Here is a 17,763-nt window from a genome sequence, read left to right on the forward strand (position 1 = left end):
ATTCTATGAGAAGTTAGAGAAAGTGAGATAACTTTCATTTGACAGGAAGGAGATTTTAACCAAAACTTCATGGAGAAGGAAGATATGAATTGGGACTTGAAAGAAAGGAGGCTCTTCAACAGAGAAAGATGGGATCCATTCTAGCCTGGGGGGACAGTATGAGCAAAAGTCTTTAGATGGAAGGAAGCAGTTCAAGAACAAGAAGGGGAGGGGCCAGAGAGACCAGCTAGGTGGTGCAGTAGAGAGAGCACCGACCCTGGAGTCAAGAGGACCTGAGTTCAAATCTCGATTCAGATACTTACTAGCTAGCTATGTGACCCTAGGCAAGTCACTTAACTCCCATTGCTTCCAAAAATTTAAAAAAAAAAAAGAGAGAGAACAAGGAGGGAACTCCTTCCCGCTGACTCCCATCCATAGCTCATGGCACCCATCAATCAGTTGAGCCAGAACACATGATTAGTTCAGAATAAAGGCATCTAATAAAATTCCACGAGAAGAAAAGCATTTGAATGTTCACACTAAAAATTTATCAGTTGGATCTTGAGAACTAATAGGGGCTGGCTCCAGTATACCCATATGTGTATATATATATATATATATATATATATATATATGTGTGTGTGTGTGTGTGTGTGTGTGTGTGTGTGTGTGTGTGTGTGTACATATATATACACATATATATACACATATATATACACAATATGTGTATATATATATACATATGTGTGTGTGTATGTACATATATACATATACATACATGGGGAATACAAAGAAAGCCAAGTTGAGAGTCTGAGGGTCTAAGTTTATATAATCCCAGGGGTCACTGCATTAGGCTCACGTCTGCGGAGGCTGATTTAAGAAGGTCCTATGTTCAAAGAAATTCTGTCCTTTGCAGTGCAGTTATGAAATATGTGAATGTTTTATGATTGTGTCTCTAGCTAAAGATGAAAAACTCTCAAACAATGTGCCTGGGGTTGTGACTTCAGTCCTGGCCTGAGAAAGGCCTCCTTTTTCCTATGTGGCTCCTAGAGCTGTCCTCATACTCTCATGCTATGAACAAAGGAAGAAGAAATGTAAGGACAAGGTCAACCACTGCTTTTTATGAGAAGTAAGATCAGTTCTGTCAAATACAGTGTTTAACAGAATAACAGGACACAATTAGAATCAAGTGTAGGCTGTATCAAGCCGAAGTAGTTAGAGGTGGGAAGGGAAAGTCAGTCAATAAACGTTTACTAAGAGCCTACAATGTGGCAGGCACTGTCCTAAGCTCTGGGGATATAAAAAGAGTCAAAAGAAAGCACCTGCCCTCAAGGAGCTAGTAACAAGCAAACAAATGTGTGTAAACAAGCTTTATACAGGATAAATAGGAAAGAATTTTTCAAAAGGAAGGCACTAGAATTAAGAAGGGTTGGGAAAGGTTTCCTCTAGAACAGGTCTTCTTAAATTTTTTCCACTCACAACCCCTTCAGTGCTTCTTAAACTGTGGGTCAAGACCCCATATGGGATTTTAGTTGGGACTAGAAAGTTATCAGGGAAGACAGTAGGTAAAGAGGAACAGGGAGAGTTTTTCAGGCATGAGTGACATTCAGAGATAATGCCCAGAGGAGACTGCTGGGTATCTTGTTCATGAAACAGCAAGAAGACCAGTGCCCCTGGATCACAGAGTACATGGGGGAGGGATGGAAGGTGGAAGAAAATTGGAAAAGTAGGAGGGGGGATGATTAGGAAGGGCTTTCAATGCCAAACACAGGGTTAATGCCAAACAGTTGATACTAGACATGATAGGAATATCCTTTGGAGTTTATTGAGTAGAGGGAGAGATGACATTATCAGAACCTTACTTTAGGAAAATCACTTTGGTGACTGAATTGAGGTTGGATTGGAGTGGGGAGACATTGGAGGTAGGCAGACCCACTAGCTGGCCCAAGGACCAACAGCTCATTTGACAAAGAGGCCTCCATGCCCCAGAGCTGAAGGGAACAAGTCCTAGCCTCTCTTGGACTCTCTTGGAGCACCTCAGACACAGAATACCTGAGTTAGCTCGGGCAAGTCATTTGACCTCTGTAAACCTCAGTTTACTTATCTGTAAAATGAAAGTGTTGGACTATATGGCCTCTAAAGCCCCTTCTCTCACTAAATCTATGATCTGTTCCCAACCAGTTCTCAATAAATCCAAATGCGCTGCTTTCTTGAGAATTGTAACCTTGGGGAAGCATTTGTACTATTAGTGATGCTGCCCTGCCCCCTAGAGGTTGTAAGGAAATAACAATGAAAAAGTCTTGATTCCTTTAAGGAGGCTAAGAGGAGAGAGCAGAGAAAATGCCTGTCCATACTGTCCTTGAGTCCTGGACAGCATTGTGTCTCCTGAAGAAAAGAATGGAATGTCTAACCCTTTCCGCTCTGGTTTTTAAGACTTCTACTTATCCCATCTAGTCCTATTTCCCACTATTTCTTAACACACATTCTCTACTTCAGTCAAGTCTGTCTCCTTACTTAGCCCTGCTGCTCCTAGAATGCCCTTCTCTCTATTAAAATCCTACCTATTTTTATTCCAGGCTCAAGTCTGTACTCCCCATGAATCCTCTAATTACTCTTGGTCATAGTCTTTTTTTTTCTTCCCCTCTGGTCTCCTACAGCACATAGTGTCTGCACTACTTACTGGGCACTTAGTATATGGTAGGGTTACTTACCGATTTCCTGTGAGTTCTGGCTCTTCCTTTCTTTCTAATACTGTAAAGTTCTTGAGGCCTGGGACCACAGGAACAGATACATAATGAGTGGTTACATTTTTTTTAATATATTTGAGAAATTGAGTTGAGAGTCTTCCCTACTATTGCTATGGCCCTGGGAAAATTTCACTTTTCCTCTCCTTTTTCCCTTCTCATAGTTATTCAAATACACCAGAGGGCAATTGCTCACCTCTCTTGGTCTGAGCTCTATTCTCTGTTACTGGTTTCTCTCTGAAGGGATTCTAGGAGAATGCTCCAGGTGAGAACACAAATCATCACCTGACCCATCCCAAGGGGGAAGCTATCGAGGAGTGTTTCTATCCTATTGCATTATCTTATTGTTCTATTGACTCCAATGAGGCGATGTACAGCCTCTAACTTGAAGGACCCCAAATATGTTGCCTCCTTTCAACTGTCTTTTCCTTTAGCATCTAAAAACCCTTCAGCCTCCATCCCATCCACAATGGCCTTACACACACTTGAACCAAAGTAAGCTTTGGAAGTGCGAAATTTAGAACTAGAGGACCTAGATTCACAATCTAATTCTTCTACGTGTTACCTATGTGAAAATGAGCAATGCTTAATCTCTCTGGACCTTTAAATACTATGAAGGCTTCACCGATGAGGGAGGAAACAAGTTTTAACATGTATATCTATGTAGGGCATAAGAATGCAGTGGAGTCTTCGATACCTTTTTTCTCTGTTATAGTCTGAAGAGCTCCAAGGGCTGCCATAAGAAGAAACTAAATTCACCGGAAATCAAGAGCAGGACACCTAAGCATGAGTTTGAGTCATGGATGAAGCTAAGTAAGAGGTTGGAAGATGGGGAAAGATTCTACATGTTCCCTTTTAGCAACTGGTTAATTTCAAAGTGGATCAAGACTCCTGGTCCACTATATTCCATTCCCTCAATGTCATTGGAAACAGAAAAGCTCCATGACTAGGAATTCTCAATGGGGCTCACAACCTGAAGCCTCTTGCTGCTTTCAGTGGCCTGAAATGCACCAAGCAAAGAATGGGCAAAGACAGATCCTGGAAAGCTGAAATAGTGAAAGACAAAGACCTGGAGACAAAGACAAAGGCATTGTGCTAACCAGGGAGAAGGGTGCTTCCCCAGAAATTGACCAGCACTGCAACAAAATCTTAGCTGCAGGTGAGATCAGACTGACTTTCTCCTCACTTCCCTCCCTTTTGCTTAACTATTTGCGGAGCTAATCCTATCAGGTTCTCATCATATAACACCTTGCCCCAATCCTATTCCCCAGGAGTGCTTGGGATAGTTGGAAATATCACCAGGAAAATCCATTTGCCAAAGCTTTTTATTTGTACTTTTGCTATGTGGCAATTTTATTTATTTTATTTAAAATTTTATTTAAAGTTATTCTCTTTATTGTAGTTTAATAAAGTATGTTGCCGATTTTTTAAAAATCCATTTGTCTGGGTCTTATGAATGAGGTTAGTCAAGCAAGAGCAGATTCCCCCAATATGGAATGGTGTGACCCAAATTAAGATTTCTATTCTTTTCATACTTCAGAATAATATTCCAGTGATATCCCATAAACCATACAAACCTGGTCTGGTAAAAGTAGAAATAATTAAAAAGTTTATAGGCAAGTGCCTTAGTGAGCAATGAGAATACCGCAGCCATTATAGTTCCCTTCCCTTTACTCCCATTACCCCCCACACCTTATCCCATGTGTGCTATAGGTTCTTGGACAACATCGGTAAGCTGGTGGCCTAAGTGTAGCTCCACCTGGTGGCCAAATGATACACTACATCCCCTAACTAGATAATTCATTTTCTAGTTAGGTAGCAGAAAGCAAGACAACAAGCCTGATATGGGTATCTATTGCTATGGCAGCACCACAAGTGTCACCTGGGACACTCTCCAAACTCAAACCTATATCATACCCATAATCACAAGCACATTTAAGCACACAGTGTTTAAAGGAATTACGACAGTCCCGGTACTAGGGGAACTTACATTCTAATGGGGGAGACAATGAATGAATGAATAAATGGATGGATGGATGGATGGATGGATGAGTGAAAAAGCATTTATCAAGTTCTTGTAGTGTGCCAAAAACACTGAGCATACAAATAGAAAATCTAAGACAGTTACTACTTTCTAGTAATTCACTTTGGTTTTTTTTGGCTAGGCAATGAGGTTAAGTGACTTGCCCAGGGTCACCCAGCTAGTGAGTGTTATGTGTTTGAGGCCGGATTTGAACTCAGGTCCTCCTGACTCCAGGGCGCCACCTAGTTGCCCCTTTTGCCTTTTTGTTTTGTTTTGTTGGGGTTTTTTGTGAGGCAGTTGTGATTAAATGACTTGCCCAGAGTCACATAGCTAGTAAAGTGTTATGGGTTTGAGGCCGGATTTGAACTCAGGTTCTCCTGACTCCAGGGCTGGTGCTCTATCCACTGAGACACCTAGCTGCCCCACAATTCACCTTCTAACGTAAGAACAACCTTCTAATAGGTTTTAACTTCAAGTCAGATGGAAAGGTTCCATGGTCCTTGGGGTATCATGGCAAAGCAGAAGGATAAGGATCTTCTTTAATATCATTTCCACGTATAAAAAGTCATGTCCTCTTCTGCTGTTGAACAGTGCCAAGGGTTTTGTTGGCAAGTTCTTTTCTGAGCTTTTTGCTCCTGTGGCTGCTGAGCAAGGCCCTGCAGCATCTACAGAAGCAGTTGCCAGGGAGTGGCTCCACAGAGGCTGCTCCCCTCACTGATGGCTGCAAAGGCAGAGCTAGAAGTGGGGCTGGTGGTCCAACCAGCACTGCAATTCCCAGGGCTCTTGAGCTCTGGACAACATGTAATTATCTAGATTGTTGTTTGTCCTTCATTCTTGAAGAAGACCGTGACATCACGGAGGTAATGCCTTGACATGCAAGTGAATTGGATTTAAGTGAGGGAGGACTGTGCAGTCACTGGCCTCATTTTCTCCTCTGGAGCCATCTGGTCCACCTGACAGACACACATCAGGATGACTGGAGATGGTCCCAGATGCAGTGGAAGACCTTGGCCTTTAAAAGCTAAGGTCTTTAGCAGGTCTCAGTTTGACTGAGGCAATGCTCATTCAGTGATTAAGGCTAGGTTAAAAAAAAAATTATCTAGATATGTACAAAAAACAACTCTTTCCCAAGATAAGTGACATGGTTCCCTGAAGGGCAGCCCTGTGACACTGTATCCTATGTACATGACACTAGTCTGACTGAGAGTCCTCTGCATAAATGTAGAAAGACTGTTAAAGGAACCAAGGAAGTGGAGTTTGAAAGAGATGAGAGTAAGACAATCTTTTGAGTTTTCAAATGCTTAATGTGAGCCCCCTAAACTGTAGACATATGGGCAATGGTGGAGAGGTAACTTTAACAACCAGCTCTCTCAGGGGGAAAAAAATGGGCACACTACACACTTTTAAGTATGTTCAACACTTAAGACAGTGCCTGGTACATAGTTGACACTTAGTAAATGTTTATTGATTGAATGATTAAGTTTAATCTGCGTTATTAACATTTACTCCATTGCTTTCTTAAGTCTAAATCAGGCCTGCACAACCTGCAGCCTGCCAAAGGATTTCAGACGGCTGGCAAAAAATGTAGAGTATACTCTTTATTTTTTGCGAGTTGCCTGAAATCTTTTGGCTTGATATGAGTGGGCCCACAGGCCACAGGTTGCAAAGGCCTAGTCTAGATAATTAACAAAACAATAAATCAAGTCTTGATTTGTTTGCTGATTTCTAAGGTGTAAATATTCACACTAAAAATTAACTTATTGGCTCTAGAGCTAATTTGAGCTGGCTACAGCACACTCCAGGGTGCTGGTTTAGCATCATATCTCTATATTTCTATCTTCTGCCTCCCCAGATACTGATAAAAGAAAACTTTTCTCATGACATCACTCTCTTCTTAGTTGACCTGAGATTCTTGCTCTCAAGGTGAAGAACTCATTTACTCATATATCCTATTACCTGCTCTAATCTGTATAATTTCTTCATTTCCATATTATTATCTGCCTTTCTTTTGGCGAAGAATTGGGAATTGAAGGGACATCCATCAATAGGGGAATGGCTGAACAACTTGAGGTATATGATTGTGATAGAATACTACTGTGCCATAGCACAGAAATGATGAGCAGGCTGATTTCAGAAAAACCTGGAAAAACTTAAATGAAGTGAGCAGAACCAGGAGAACATTGTACACAGTAACAGCAATATTATAAGATGATCAACTGTGAATGACTTAGCTATTCTCAGCAATACAATGATCCAATACACTTCCAAAAGACTCATGATGAAAAATGCTATCCATCTCCAAAGAAAGAACTGACAGAGTCTGAATGCAGATCAAAGCATGCTGTTTTTCACTCTATTTGTTTATGTATTTTTGTCTGTGTTTTCTTTTACAATATGACTAATACATTTTGTATGATTATACACGTATAACTGTAAAGTCTAGGATTCCCCTGGCTGGGAAACCCTGTACCTCCCCCCATAACTGTAGGATGAGTATGATACCAAAGGAAGAGGTCAAGGGGCTCCAGACTGTTTATGGATGGTAGTTTGATCAATCATTATAAATACTTACAAACAGAGGCAATCTGGGATGGCGCCAGACAATTCAATGGATCCCTGCAAAGACCCCAGGAAAGCCCAATCATAATTATAGAAATCAAACAAAGGGATGTGGAGCCATAGAGTGCATCACTATTGATGGGTGGATATTTGGGGTTTCTGCTTAATAATGAGCTCATTTATGAACTTGGGCATTAAGCCAATGTTATTGGGTAAAATGCCCAAACATAGGTTTGTTTATTAATCATGTATGGGTACCTGGGTCCGTGTTATTGTTATTGCCTGGTCACATTCGGGTCACAGTATTCATGTAATGACTTTCATCAACCACGGTATCTAAGTTATGACTCAGTGTCTGAATTATGATTCATTATCTAAGTTATGACTTTTTATTAACAAGTCACCATGTCTGAGCTTCCACCTTTCACAGAGTTCAAGTTAATGACTTTTCACTTCCTACTATATATTATGGCTTTTCCCCAATTGGGACCCCACAATAACCTATATCAAATTGTTTACTGCTTTAGGGAGGAGGGAGAAGAGGGAGGGGAGAAGTTTATTTGGAACTCAAAACTTTAAGAAAAAGAAAATGTTAAAAATTGTTTTACATGCATTTTGGGGGGGAAATATTACTTTAAAAAATTATTATTTGCCTTGTTAAATTGTTGCTTACTATTTGTGATTGTCTTATTTTGTAACCAGCATTTGGTGGTAGGGAACTAAGCTGGCCAAGAGTAAGCTGAGTGTTATCTTTCCCTTTAGAGAAACCCCTAAAAGAGAGTATTATATCCCTAGACTACCTATATTTGAGGTGTGGTAGACAGATAAAATTCTAGCCCAATAACCCTTTTAGATATAGGAGACAAAATGAGTACTCTCCCAGTCTCAGCTGTCCTAGATCCTATCCATCTCTTACTCTTTTCAGCTACTGAAAGTGCAGCCTTGGCCCCTTTCCTACTTTCACAAAGGTAGAAATCATAGTCCTTCTTGAAGACATGGTGGGTCAGACCTAAAACCATGTCTAACCATGCTACACCTGGGCCAGCTGGTCTGTATAAGACAATCCATCTATCTATAATACATATAGAATAGATTGAAAGTAATATAAAGACAAAGGCACTATTGAGGGGAAAGATCAAAAAAGGCTTCCTGAAGAAGGTAGGATTTGAGTCGACTTTGAAAGAAGTCACAGAAATTAAGGTGGAAATCACAGGGGAGGGCATTCTAGGAATGAGAGACAGCCAGTGCAAAGATAGAGCTCAGCACAGACCATACACTGCCTCCCTTTCTTCTGACATCTTGCCTCAAAATAGAGGGACTCTCTTTTTAAATACCCTTCCCACCCTGGTATTAGAATAACCACTTATATTAAATTAGACAGCCAGGTATTGTATTAGATAGAGCACTAAACTCGGAGTCAGGAAAACTTTACTTACTAGCTACGTAACTCTGAGCACATCATTTAATTTTAGCCTCAATTTCCTAATCTGCAAAATGAGGAGCTCTGCTCACTTTATTCTGTATCAATTCATACAGATCTTCCCAGGTTTCATACAATCCATCCTTTTGAACATTTCTTATGGCATATTAGTACTTCATTATATTCATATACCTTCATTTGCTCAGCCACACCCCAAACCATGGGTATCCCCTTAGTTTCAGGTTCTTTACCACTACAAAAAGAGCTACTAAAAATATTTTTGTACATTTAGGTACTTTTCCTCTAGGCAGCTAGGTGGCACAGGGGATAGAGCACTGAATCTACAGTCAGGAAGACCTCAGACACTTAACAGCTATGTGAACCAGACCATGTCATTGAAGGTTACCACCAAAGGTTGTTGTGAGGATCAAATAATAGTAAAGCACTTCGCACAGTGCCTAGCACATAGTAAGCGAAATATAAATATTTATTGTTGTTGCTGTCTTTGAGGTTTAGGCCTAACAGTGGTATCACTCCATCAAAAAACTAGTTTAATAACTTTTGGGACATAGTTGCAAATTGCTTTTCAGGATATCTAGACCCATTCACAGTTGCACAAATAATTCATTCATGCGCTTGTTTTCCTGCAGCCCTTGAGAAATTGACCTTTTTGCATTTTTTGTCCACTTTGCTATTCTAATGGGTGTGAGTTAGAACTTCAGAGTTGCCTGAATTTTCATTTCTCTAACTAGTAGTCATTTGGTACATTTTTTTTTCCCACATGGCTATTGATAGCTTACATTTGAGTAACTGTTCTTTAAGAATCACAGAGGCAGCTCAGGGCAGGAAGCTACGAACTTTCAGCACTCCCTATGCCCCAGTCTGATGCCCTCCTGGATTCTCTAGACCCTGATTTGAATCTGGAAGACATTGCTGCAAACTTACCACAGGGTGGGGCTCTAGTAGACAGTTATAGGCCGTAGCCCCTTCCGCTAAACAGACGACTGCAGATTCAGAGCAGCCCTGCCTGTTAACCCCTTATCTGAGCCTGTATGTGTAGGGTCACAGGGACAGAACTACAGGCCTACCCCCAGTCTGTGGAATGGGTCTCTGATTCCACTCTAAGTTCAGACAAACAATGCTATAACTACAACTTCCAATCACTTCGTGTTCTAAACCAAGGAATTGAATCCATAATACCGCTTGAGGCTGAGAGTAACAGCACTGTGGCCCTATTCTGAGTGCGGGGGCTGAGTCCAAGATACCCCTCTAAGTCAAAGTAACAGTGCTGAGGCCGTCTTTTGAGCTCAGAGGTTAAGTTAATGATGCTACTCCGGAGTAAGAGCACCCTGTTCTTAGACACAGGACTAAGTCCAATCCCAGTAGACTCCAGTTCCATAGTTCCTACCCTGTTCACTTCCCTATGGGCTGAATTTGTGACATGGACTGGAAAAGTGACCCACTGTGTCTGATCTTCTCCATAGAGCTTTGTTGGAGCAGTAATGGGGGAAAAAAAACTAGACAGTACTACTCTGTCACTGTTGCTAATCTCCCAATTTCAAGAAATTGGACTGTGATAACCTGGACAAGGGTCTCATCTTAGGCGTTGAATCATATGCATAATACTACACTTGATCCTCAAAAACACTAATAACTCTTAACGATCTAGTGCTTACACACATTTCCCTAATAACATAGTGTTTGTGCCCTCCAGACAAAGTATCTCTCAGTGTGTTGATGCTTTACAGCTAAGAAGTAGGAAGGAAAGAAATAAAGAAGGAATTTCAAGCATTTCAAGGCTACAACCTACAGTCCTTATGTTAGAGCATCAGAGGTGATGCAAAAAAGCAGGGGGCTTGAATCTGGCACTTCACAAATAAAGAGAAGGGTGACCTTATAGTGACCAAGCTTACTTTAAGTTCAATATTTCCTTTGTAAATTACTGCTTGCCCTCTCACTGATCACATCCAGGCTGCTGAATGGACAGGAAGATAGCATGACCAAGGCAAATGATATAGAGAAAAGGAGAGTAGAGGAGGTCAAGTTTTCTCATTCAGAGACTAGCATAGCAAGAATGGAAAAATACTCACCACCTCTACTTCCTTTGAATATCTTTTTGACTGCGGTAGAAATGTCCCTCTCATTGACAAGAGAAGAGATTAGCAAACTATAGCCTAAGGATCCAAGCCAGCTGCCACCTGTTTCTGTGCAGCCCAGAAACTAAGAATGGTTTTTACATTTTGAAATAAAATTTCATGTAACTAAAATAAAACAAAATTTTATTTGAAAATTTTAAAAATCATCCTTAGCTCACTTCCTCCTGAGTAATAAGAAATGACTGTCAAGAATGAAAAAGAAGTAAATCTTGATGAGAAGTGATGGCTCCATCACTTTATAATTTGTGATGGAGAGGAAAGCTATGTATATAGTACCCCTTAGATTTCAGAAAAGCAGATTTTTAAAAGATTCAGGGGAAGAATAAGTACTATATTGTTGCTTAAAATTTTATTCAAGAAGTAGACCCAGGAAGAAAGGGAAGCTATCAAAAGTGTAATTCTGGAGACGGAAAGAATAAGGATTCCAGTGAGAAAGAAAAAGGGGGAGTTGTCTAAAGACAGCAAGGTGAATGCATAAATAATTTACTAAACAATTTAGATGTTTTAAAATATATTCATGTAATGGGATGTGGGATAACAGAAACAGATCCTTTAAAAAAAATACTCCTTATATACTTCCTCTGCTCAGCCCAGATAAGAGTGTGGTTTAGCATGTGCCTCCCTTCCTAAAGCATCTCCTCTTTGTTTGAATGACTCTTGTGAAGCCACATTCCAAGAAGAATTATGTTCTTTCCCCACTTCCCTTCTCCTATCGAGGTTAGCTCTGTGCTGCGCGTTCACCTGCAGCGAAGCATCCCTTCTCCTCCTAATGGTCCCTGGCCTCCCGCTGGGCTGCGCCTTCGTCCGATCCTCACGCTCGTGCTGGAGGCCAGCAGGGGGCGCTCGGCGCCTGGGCGCTTTGCTCTTGCGCAGGCGCCGTTCCTCACTTCTCATTGGGGCGGTGCCCGCACGTTTCTGTGGCCATGGCGGGGCCGCTCGGAGCCACCAGCGCATTTGGCCGCAGCGCCGCCGAGGGCTTCCTCACACACTGGACTGGCCCGGGCTCCTACAGCCGCCCAGACCCAGCTCAGGAGCCCCACTGCGCCCCCAACGATGCCGGCCCTCCCAGACCCAAGAGGAGGCGGGAGAACCCCGGGTGGGGAGACGAGGCCCGAGGCCTCAGGCCGCCCGAGCCAGGCTCCCGGGGCTGGGAGGCCGAGACAGCGGGCCTCGGGCCCCCCGGCCCGGCCCCTGGGGGTCCTCGAGGCCCAGGCCTCTGGCTCGGTTCCGTGCTGTGGACCCCAGCTTGTCTAGGGAAGGCCCTGGAGAAAGCACGTCAGAGTTCTCTAGAGGAAAGGCAAGAGGCCAGGGCTTCCCACGTCCATGCAGATGTGGAGAAAACTCCTGGGAATTTCTGGATGGAGAAGGAAAAAGGCTGGCTTTTAAGTGAAGACGAGGAAGCAGCATCTCCGGGCTTTTTGGAAGCAGAAGAGTGGGAGCTTCTGACCAAGAAAGAAAGAGATGGGAGCTCTCAGCGGAAGCTTAGAGAAGATCGCGTGCCACTCTGCTTCCCTCGTTTTCCTAGGAAAGAGCATGGAGTTCTTTCTGCATGCCCCAAGTTAGATTGCTTCCCAAAGAATGAAGCAGAGTCCAAGTCCACAGACATGGATGTGCAGGAAAGTCATCCTACAGGATGGCCACCCTTTGCTCTGGCTTCATCTCTAAATGCTGCTAGAATGCAAAGAATTACTAAAACCTGGCAGCCCTGGCGTGGCATTCCCTTGGAAGCTGATATGGTTATGGGGCCACTTTCCATCTACCCAGAGAATCCACCATGGCCGGCATCTGTGGAATTTCTAGATAATCCTCACACCTCTCCAGTTCATCTCTATGGGAACCAGAGTATCCTCATGAAGAATAAGTGGCCTCACTTCATCAGTGGCCCCAAGACCTCTGGGCATCTACATCCCAGATGCTGCCAAGGTGCTTGAAGATTTAAGGACCTTTCGGTAGACCCAGGAAGAATGGGAAGCTATCAAAAGTGTAATTCTGGAGACGGAAAGAATAAGGATTCCAGTGAGAAAGAAAAAGGGGGAGTTGTCTAAAGACAGCAGTGTGAATGCATAAAGAATTTACTAAACAATTTAGATGTGTTAAAATATATTCATGTAATGGGATGTGGGATAACAGAAACAGATCCTTTTAAAAAAATACTGCTTACATACAGCCTCCTTTCCTCTGTCTTATGTCATGTAACATTTGTAACATCATGTAACAATGTTAGTAATTTTTATTGAGGTTGTTTATCCCATACAAAATTGTTTGGGTTTTGTTGGACCTGTTGCATCAGCCTTTTAACATTTCAGCACTGTTGTAGAGTTCTCAATTTATTATATCTTCCATTTTTCTGTTTCCAATTTATTTTTTTCTTTTTCTACATATGATTGAAACCTATCAGACAGTTCATTCAGCTGTCAAACATAAATTGTATTCTACTGCAGAGCAATTTTCCAAATTGAGATTGTGGATCTAGGATTACATGTAAGTAATGTTATTTGTGTTTGATTCATGAGAAATGACAACAGTTGGGCAGATCCTTTTCTGGATGCATATTCTTTATATTCAGTGACCATATATACTGGGTTTTCTACAGTAGTCTCAATTTCAAAAAAGAAAAGTATACTTTCTTACAAAGCTTTGCCAAAAGAACATCCTTTGTCAGATCATGTGTTCTAGTTTTTAGTTTGGAAAATTTGGTCAAGGTAGCTATATAACAGAGGATCATATCCTAGGAGCTATAAAGGAGAAATGTAACTCTTCCATTTGTTCAACAGATATTTAATCAGATGCAGTACTGTAGAAGTGAAAGGAAACTTAGAGACCATCTAGTCCAATGGTTCCAGAACTTTTTGTTCTTAGGACCCCTTTACACTCTTAAAAATATTGAAGATCCTTTCTGTAAGAGATTTTATTTGTGTGGTGGGATTGTATTTGTCAATATTTAATGTATTAGAAATCTTTGTATTATTATGAAAATACTTTTGACTTCATGGACTCCTGTGAGAGAATCTCAGGGGCCACCGGACCACACTGAAAACTGCTATTCTAGCTCAACCTCTTCTTTGACAGATGAAAGAACTGAGATTTGTGATGGGTGAAATCTGAAATAAATGAGGAAACAAAGGTTCAAGTTTCTGAGCATGTTGATTTATTGAGCAGTGCATGTCAATTACATAGCAAATCAGGACCAGGCTCCTCAGCCTGGCACCAGACCCAGAATACAGGGCGAGACAGATTTTTATGCATTGAAAGAAAACAACAGGATATAAATCATGGTACAAATTAGATAATCTGATTTCTAATTGGAGTAATGATTAGGAACTTGCCAAGTTGGGAGAGGAAGAGTAAACAAGTACAGTTCCCTGAAATGAGGGGGAAAAAAAAGGTGTCCCACTGCCCCCAAGTGTCCATTTTCAATTGAAGGAACGTGAAAAAATATAACTGATTGACCAATACGGGACCAACTTTCAGATAGGGCATATGGGTTGCTTGAGATACATAATTGTGAGAAAACTTCTTACATTAATCTTCAAATCAGACTGAGTTTCTGGTCAGCATAAATTAGGTCCTTAGTTAAAGGTTTCTCAGCAACAGGTAGAGATGGTCCAGCTTCCCAGGTATGCATGGCTAGGTTGAAACAATGCAATAAAGTTTTCTCACAATTCGCATAATTCAATAAAGTTTCTCACAAGGCAGAAATTGGACTAGACCCATAATTGAGTAGAAAGGGAACTGAGCTAAATCCAGAATTGAGTCACAAGGTTGAATCAGTGTGGTTCCCTCAATTCTCACAATTCCTGCAAACTAGAGAAATTAAGACACTTGCCCAGTCATATGCCTGTTAGTGGTATCTTGCAAATCCCAGTACAATTGTTCTTCATACTAGTTGTTCTTAACCTGGGGTCTGTAAACTTGGGGAGAGACAGACAATTTCATTATCATTGGTTTCCTTCATAATCCTGTGTATTTTATTTTATGCATTTAAAAACATTCTGAGAGGGGTCCATGCATAGGTTTCACCAGACCACCAAGGATGTGGGGTCCACAACACAAAAAAAGTTTAAGGACCCCTACACTAGAGTACACCATAGAACATGCTCTACTCTTTAGTTTTTAATATAGGCAATAGTGCATGTTGCCATTTCAAAATAAAACCTAAAAATCTCAAAACTGTAAGATTCTTTGTAAACAATCTATGTAGTCCAATAGACCTTTGGTTTTGTTTTGGTTTTGTTTTTTTGTTGTTGTTTTTTACAGCTACTGGTCCCAAAATGTTTTGTGATATGTCATCTAACATTTGTTGGCCACCTATGTGGCTGATGTGGTACAATACAAAAACAACCAGACTGGGAATCAGGAGTCTGGATTCTAGTAAGGGATTGAGTTTTTTGGTCTTCAGTTTTCTTATCTTTTAAATGATGGGATTAGATTCAATCAATTACAAAGTCCAACTATAGAACTGTATGATTCTATGACTGTAAGATACTACATATATATCCCAGTTGTTAACATAGCTTTTATTAGTAATTTTAGTTAGTATTAGTGTTATTCCTTTTCAGATCAAAACCTTGGAAGTTCCTAAAGATGCTAGGGCCCTTGAATCCATGTGTTGACCCATCATTTTTTAAAGGCTTTTTAGCAAGAGTTACCCCAAGAGAAATACCTGGCCCGGATAACTTTACAGGTGAAAATAAACAACAATTCATAAACCTAGTGGAAATTGGAATACTACCCCCAATATCTTTTGTGAGGCAAATGTGGTAGTGTTGATTTTTAGACCAGGCAAAGATAACCCTCAAATACAGCTAATTCTGCTCTCAGGTTATATACACATTCCCAAAAAGCACTTCACTTATGCATTGTAAAATTTTACAAAGGTAACTCTTGGTTCACATGGATAAATAGTCAAGGCTATGAATAGACAGAAGAAACATAAATTGTTAATAATCACTTGAAAAAATGTTCAAACTCACTACTAAACCAAGAGACAAAAGTATTGAGGTGTTCTACTTCACACCCATAAAATTGGCAAAAAAATAAAGTAATGAAACTGTATTGATGGGGTTGTGAAGAAATTGGTAAATTCATTCATTGCTCATAGAATTGCAAGCTTGTAGAATATTTTTGGAAAGCCAGCTACCAGTACTCAATAAAGATTTTTTAAAGTTACATCCTTTTACCCAGTGATTCTATTGTTGGAAATATTCCCTAAAAATGTTATTAAAAACATTTTTAAACAACTTAAATCTTTTCACAGCATTATTTGTAATTACAAACAATTGTAAACAACCTCAACATTTAGTAGCAAAGTAACAGTTACATAAATTGTCATATATTAATGTAAGAAATGCCACAATGGGTGGAGCCAAGATGGTGGAGGGAAAGCGGTGACTTGCTTGAGCTCTCCCCCCAAACCCCTCCAAATACCTATAAAAAATGGCTCTAAACAAATTCTAAAGCAGCAGAACCCACAAAAAGACAGAGTGAAACAAATTTCCAGTGAAAGACAGCCTGGATGGTTGATCAGAAAGGTATATCGCACTGGGTGGGGAAAGGAGTGCAGTGCGGCATGGGCGCGCAGGCCACAGCGACCCTGGAGCAGGCCTCAGAGGACTGAATCGTGGGCAGCTGTGGCAGTTTCCAGATTTCTCAACCCACAAACACCAAAGACAACTTAGAAGGTCAGTGGGAAAAGTCTGTGACTGCGGTGAGAGAGGAGCTAGGTCTCAGCTGCAAGTCTCGAGCCAGGGCCGCCACTGTTTCCTGAGCTTCCGACCCACAGACTGAGGGGGAATCAAGTGGCTGATCAGAGGGGGATTGCAGAGATCTCTTTGCCAGTGCTGAGGCAGGAATCTCTTGCTTTACCAGTGCTTGGATCTGGGTCACAGTTCTGAGGGGCGGTCCTAGGGCAAGAAGGAGTGCTGGTGTGTTGGAGCTTGTTGTGGTGGTGGAGAGAAAACACCTCACCCCTTATCATAGCACCTTGGAAGAACTGAAAATTTTCAGATCCCTAGAAGTATCTCTGAAAACAGCTATACAAACCCCCGAAGCTTGGAACAGTATATTCTCCACATTGGAAGCAGACTTTTACCTTAACAAAGAGTTTAAAACTCAAGTAATTGGCTGGGATCATGAGTAAGCAGCACAAAAAGAGTCAGACTGTATTATCTTACTTTGGTGACAAAGAAGATCAAAACATATAACCAGAAGAAGACAATGAAGCCAAAGCTCCTACATCCAAAGCCTCTAAGAAAAATATGAATCAGTCCCAGGCCTCGGGATTTTGAGAAGCAAATAGGAGAAGTAGAGGAAAAACTGAGAGTGATGCAAGAAAATCATGAAAAACAAGTCAACAGCTTGCTAAAGGAGACCCAAAAAAATACTGAAGAAAATAACACCTTAAAAAATAGCCTAACCCAAATGGCAAAAGAGGTCCAAAAAGCCAATGAGGAGAAGAATGCCCTAAAAAGCAAAATTGGACAAATGGAAAAGGAAGTCCAAAAGATTACTGAAGAAAATACTTCCTTAAAAATTAGAATAGAGCAATTGGAAGCTAGTGACTTTATGAGAAATCAAGAAACTGTAAAATAAATCCAAAAGAATGAAAAATTAGAAAACAATGTGAAATATCTCATTGGAAAAACAACTGACCTGGAAAATAGATCCAGGAGAGAGAATTTAAAAATTATTGGACTCTCTGAAAGCCATGATTAAAAAAAGAGCCTAGACATCATTTTTCAAGAAATGATCAAGGAAAACTGTCCTGATATTTTAGAACCAGAGGGCAAAATAGAAATTGAAAGAATCCACTGATCTCCTCCTGAAAGAGATCCCCAAAGGAAAATTCCTAGGAATATTGTAGCCAAATTCCAGAGTTCCCAG

Source organism: Vombatus ursinus, unplaced genomic scaffold (genome assembly GCF_900497805.2).
Source record: "Vombatus ursinus unplaced genomic scaffold, bare-nosed wombat genome assembly UNPS02014852.1, whole genome shotgun sequence".
In the NCBI taxonomy this organism is placed as follows: Eukaryota; Metazoa; Chordata; class Mammalia; order Diprotodontia; family Vombatidae; genus Vombatus; species Vombatus ursinus.